Source organism: Perissodus microlepis, chromosome 16 (genome assembly GCF_051167445.1).
Source record: "Perissodus microlepis isolate ML-2025 ecotype Zambia chromosome 16, ASM5116744v1, whole genome shotgun sequence".
Lineage (NCBI taxonomy): Eukaryota > Metazoa > Chordata > Actinopteri > Cichliformes > Cichlidae > Perissodus > Perissodus microlepis.
The window spans coordinates 4,209,024-4,215,023 of NC_140476.1; the positions used below are offsets into that span (position 1 = coordinate 4,209,024).

The window sequence follows — 6,000 nt, forward strand, 5'->3', positions numbered from 1 at the left end:
TTACACTGAGCAACACGAATCTAATAAACATGGACATCAACTTTGATGCAAGTACACTGTATGATGATAGCGCCTGCTATAGAATCAAGAACCACGGCTGTTATTTCTTTTCTATTTTCTACATCCTCTTTAGTTGGAGAACAAATTATACACACGTTTCTTCTTAGTCAGAATCAGTTTTCCTCTTTCACATTTTTTATTTCATTTCATACAGTTTCCTGTTGGTTACTAGCAGACATAGGTCACGCATTATCCAAATTTCCTGTATGTCTTTGTAGGCAATGGAGCATAATCAAGAGTGCAAGGAAATGTAGATAAACAGACATGATTCCACTATTTAGTCTATGAATAATGATCAGTATTGGCTAAAATAGCTACGTATATAATTTCTGGGATTATAAAGGGCCACCAATGTGGTGCCACGACATTTGGGACTGCCCAAGACTCATCTAGTATGTACCTGGCTTTGGGGATTAAAAGTCAGTATATCCCAGGAGCCTTTCTTTATTCTCTTCAAAGAGTATATCTGAACAAGGAACCACACTAAAAAGAGTTATTTAATTTAATTACCTAACTAAGAAGAACGCATATGTACAGAAGTGTGGACATCTAAATGCTAACAGGTGCTGCACTTGTGAGATCTTTAACCTACTCCCTTAATTGTGGTTGGTTTGGATATGGCATGTAATGCAGTGGAACCACATTGGGGTGGGGATGTAATAAGCCAACCTTTCCAGCTTATTCATTATCTTAAGTACTGGTTAAATTGTGCAGACAAAGCCCTCAATGCACAATTAAGGTTATATAACATTAAACTATAAGTCTTCTTTTTCCTGGCCTCTTCATTTGTCTTGACATAGACCAGCATTACCAGGATGTATCAGTATAGTTATTCTGTTAACCAAGTTTAGCAATTCAGCCAACGGCCTTAAGTCAGACCAAAGCACACCTAAATAAATGAGTGTGTATCCTGCAGTAGCTGTTTCATCAATTTTCCACCCAAATGTTACACATATATTTTACGCAGAGAGTAAATATGATTCAGTACATAGCTACATACTTCAATGTGACTCACTGTATTACATACACCAAATAAGGCACTGTGCTAGGAAGTATTTTTAGCCTTTCTGGTTACACAGAGATGTGAAACTCAGAGTTAAAGGATTGCATTAACCTTCATGACATCACTTTCATAGTGCCCACATTACATAATATTTTTAAAAGTGTTAGACTAGAAGCTATTTTGCCACAAGGACCATGACCAAGGTGAAAATCTAATTAATTTGTTGAATTTATCTTCCTCAAACTTATTACAACATTTATTAGTTTTTCTTCCCCCTTAATTTTTTTTAATTTTCTATAAAGGTTAGTTTCAATTATTTTATTTAATTACTATATCATAGATGGCATTTGTCAAGTGCAAGATTTAGGGATTTCAGATTAGGTATTTCAACCTTCCAAACACCATGAGCCACACACTCGGATCCTTGCCAGGTAGAACTCGCTGTGTTAAAATAAATAAATAAATTCCCAGTAATGAACATTTTTCCCCTTTCAGGATTCCTTATAGGCAGAAATGAAATGCCAAAGTATTATTATACCAACTTAGTACACCTTAAAACTGCAACTTAATATTGAATGAACTAGGTTAAAGCACTGCCGCTGGACCGAATGTAGAGGAAACACGCACGCAACCTTTTACTCATGCTGGCTGTTAATCAAGACGGTCAAACATGGCAGTTGCAATTGCAACTGCAATAAAATCAGCACTGCAAGAAAAGTAAAGGGGGGGGGCGCATTTACTCCACTGCATCCATTTTAAGCTTTAGCTATTAGTTACTTTGAACATTTAGTTTTTTGTTTAAACAAATATCCAATCGTTATAGTAGTACAGATTAACTTAAATTAGTTTTACGCGGGTCAGTAAACTCTGCTGGCAACAGGAGAAAAATAAATGTTGGACGCTGAAAAGGGGATCACTGATTCAATGAGACAGACGATGAGAAAATGAACAAATGCGCGGACATTTCACCCGGATCACTTTGACGATGCTGATTTCAATTAAGAGTTTATAAAAAAGACTTTGTGGTGATGCTCAGAAATTTAGTACAATAGAGTGAATATTTATAGAGAGGGAGGGTACTGTTTGAATGCCATATTTGCATATCACCAAATGCAGTCGCTTCACAATGGCAGCTCTCCACGCATGCAGTGTTCAGCAAGGTGGGTGAAAGCCGTGTAATGTCTACAAGTTCAATAAAAATCAGAAACAGACCAGTCACACAAGTTAGACTAGGGAGAACCGTCTGCTGTTGAGGAATCGCAGTAAAGCCGCCAATCACTCATCAATAAACTGATCAGAGGGAGGGCTGAAATCCGCACGTGGTTCGAATATCAGACTAAGCGTGCTACACTTCCGCGTCCTTGAGACGTGATTTCAACACGACAGCGTTAAAAGGCACAAAAATGAACACTTGAAGTAGTCGCTTATGTTCAAAACACCGGAATACCTCACAGAGGTACTATTTCAAAGCCCCTGACTCCACAGTCAGCCCGTTCTCGGAAGGCTAACGCTAGCCTGGAAAGGAAGACAACAATCCAACCAGCTAACATAAGCTAGCAGACGACTCACAGGAAATTAGCTCACAGTCTAGAAAGACCAACGATATAAAGAACGGTGTTATGTTTCGTTACAAATGTTCGCAACAGCGGCGAACAAAATCCACGAGCCGTGGATAACGCTGCCCGGGTCCATGTTGTGGGAGTGAATGATAACAAATGGGTTTTTTTATATAGTTACCTCACTCGAGTGCCGTGTGCATCTCCTCTCCGCTCGTTACCAAAAAAAAAAAAAAAAAGTCGTCCAGCTTTACGCCAACGCACGAGAGACCAGCTCATTCACCAACGCCTGCTGAGAACTTTACGTGGAGTTCGTGGGGGTGGTCCTTTAGTCTACGTAAAGTGCGCAGTACACCAATGAAAGCGCTGACGTTTCTTTCCGCCAAATGGTGTCTGGTCTGTCATATGACTGTCTGAGGAGTTCGCGTTCTTTTTTCCCTCAGGCTGTTTGTAAACAAGAACTCGGCAAATAATTAAATATTACAATTATTAATGTTACACTTAAGGGAGACGAGGCGCAAATTATAAATAGTTATTATTATTTTACTTCATAAGAAATATATGCGCAGTAAGTAACAGCACAGTTTCAATAATAATAATAATAAATATTTGATAGCAAAAAGAGTTTAAAAGCAATCAAGTTAAATTAAACCACTGTATTTTAAATAAAGTCAAGCCAAAATTATATGGTTATAATCAGTTCATTGATTTTACCTCTGCTCTAACTTTATAAAACAAGTTTGTGGAGCATTTCACCCTCTTTGTTATCAAGTCAAGTCAAGTCAAGTCAACTTTATTTGTCAATTCTGCCACATGTACAGGACATACAGAGAATAGAAATTTCGTTACTCTCAAACCCTAGGTGAAATAGCAAATGAACATTTAAATATAAGAGAGTGATTAAAAAAAAAAAAAAAAAAAAGAAAATTTATATTTTCTTGGTCTAGTCAAATGACTTTCAATCACCAATAGAGCCAAAGTGACCATTAAAGGAACTTAAGTTTTGCTGTTTTTTTACCAACAAATTCTGACTGGGTGACTGGACTGTCATATGACTGTCTGAGAGAGATCATGCTCCTTCTTCTTCTTTTCCAGGCTATTTTTAAACAAGAAAACCATAAAGGAATTATAATTCGCAATTAGGAGAAACCAATGGCAATTTCATACTTAATAATTTCTTTGTTTATAAGTGACAATAAGCAACAATACAATTTAAATTTACAAATACAAGTCTTAAATAAACTGCATATCGCAATGTTTTTGTTACTTATTTGTGTAAGAATATAATGAAACAGTTTGGCCTTTGTTTGAAAGTCATGAAATATGTGTATCAGGCAGTTCATCTTCTTCTCTGACATTTAGATTAACTTTGCATTGGCTGTTTCTTTCTGCCAAACTGTGTCTGGGCTGCCACATGACTCTAGAATAATCTTCTTGATTCTTTTTTACTCATTTTGAAAAAGAATACTTTACATTCCTTAATAACTTATATATACTTATATAGGCTACAACAGATAATTAGCAAAGTGAAAGTGTCTTGGTGAATATAATAATAAAAAAAACCATAATTGAGCAGTATGTATATTGTTTTTAATAGATCTATAACCGAAAAAGTTAATTCCTTTTATAAGAGGTTTCAGAAGAAGAGATGGGAACTGAGAGAACTGTACAGCCAGCAACAACCTGAGAAAGTGAACAAAGCCTTCATCAGATGAATACACCCTCTAATTTTAACTCACATCCTCATTACTCGCGATCACTGGCTGTGTCACATTAAGGTCAACGCCTTTGCTCTGACAACAAACATGCCGTGATTACAGGGCGTTAACAGTGTATGACAAAGTGTTCAACTGGAGTTTCTAGTTTTGTGTCAGTCATCCTTTTCTATGAAGTGAAAACTACGTCTTAACATTCTGTCCATTTTACTTTAGTCTTCACTTACTACACAAACATCTCAGTGGCCCACACCAAACATTCAAAGCAGTCACACAGAAGCACAAACAAGGGGGTCTATTAGAAATCTCATTTTATATTCTACTCAAAATAACCATCAGTCTGAACTAAACGTGACAAAATGGGAGCAGCTCTGCACTCCATCAGACAGGGAATGTACAGAGGCTGAATAAGCAGCTTAAATGAGCTGAATCTTCCTTTTTTAATGTGCGGGTTCTTTATTCACTTTAAACAAAGACACAGCTTGTACTCCAGCAACAGAGTATTATAAAAGTACAGGAAGCATACAAAAATAACAATAACAACACAAAAACGAGAGTGAAGCTTGCTAAGAACATAACTAAACAATTTTTGTCTTACAATAAAAAACTTGAGCAGGATTTTTTTTTTTAATCAAAAGTCTGTGTGTGGATTACCACTGGGACATGAAGCCACATGACCATCAGAGGATCATAGCTACCGCTGAAGGCACAGAGGTCATGTCCTCAGCACTGTCTCTGGGAATCAGGGATTTTTAATCACCTAGACAAGGGTTTATATTTATATTATATTAGAAAATGTGTCTCCTGATGTGCGCCTCAAAAAAGGAGAAAGAGATCTTTGAAGACTTACCTTCAAGACTAAGCTCAGCTGATTTTGCCAAAAGAGGATCTTGACCTTGGATATCACGCAGCAGCATTTATCATCTAAAAAAACAGAACTACTTCTGGGTCTGGACAAACAGCAATCACTGAGGGAGTCGTTAATTTCCATCTTCACCAAGATATCTTGCAGAATACTTTCAGTGTGGCTGCCTGCCAGCTGTAGCTCAGCAGAAAGTTGGGTGATGCAGTAAAAAATGACCCCAAAAATAAAGTTACTCAAACCACTGGAGTTAAACTATAAAGCCAAAGGTATTTGCTCGTCTGCCTACTCAAATATATATGTACTTGAGTGACATCCCATTCTTAATCCATACGGCTTAATGTTGGTTCACTCTTTGCAGTTGTAAAAGAGCTCTTCTCGGAAGGCAAAGTTTGAGGAAGTTTGGAGGTCTGTAATGACTGACAATGCAGAAAGTCGGTAACCACAGCCTGCTCTGTGATTTTACATGGTCTACCACTTTGTAAGTGACTTACTGTCATTTCCAGTCGATTCTACTTTGTTATAAGACCACTAACATTGACTTTGAGGTATTTTTACAGCTGGATTTTATGCGCAGAGGTGGCATCCTATCAAGGCAGCACACTGGAATTGACTGAGCAGCCTGCATGCCTAGGTGCTTGATTTTATGATTTTGTACAGTAAGACTGCACAGATTGGAACACCTGAACTGAATGATTTGGATGCTTGAGTGAATCCTTTTGGGAATATAGTGTAATTGTCTGTAAACGCTCCCTTGAGCGTGATCCAGTTATAACATACTAAGTTGTTGAAAAAGCCCATTAA

General features: G+C 37.4%; 1 protein-coding gene across 2 annotated transcripts in view; it reads right to left on the minus strand.

Moving 5' to 3' along the window:
• Positions 1-5,331, minus strand: part of slc39a10 (solute carrier family 39 member 10) — a 37,605-nt gene extending 32,274 nt beyond the window's left edge. Inside the window, exon 1 of one of the 2 annotated variants that reach the window (XM_084954672.1) lies at positions 5,185-5,331. The gene's annotated coding sequence lies outside the window, so the exon portion shown is untranslated. Of the gene's footprint in view, positions 1-2,800; positions 2,897-5,184 lie in introns of those variants that run through there. The other variant, XM_084954671.1, reaches the window with a different exon arrangement.
• Positions 5,332-6,000: the final 669 nt, after the last annotated feature.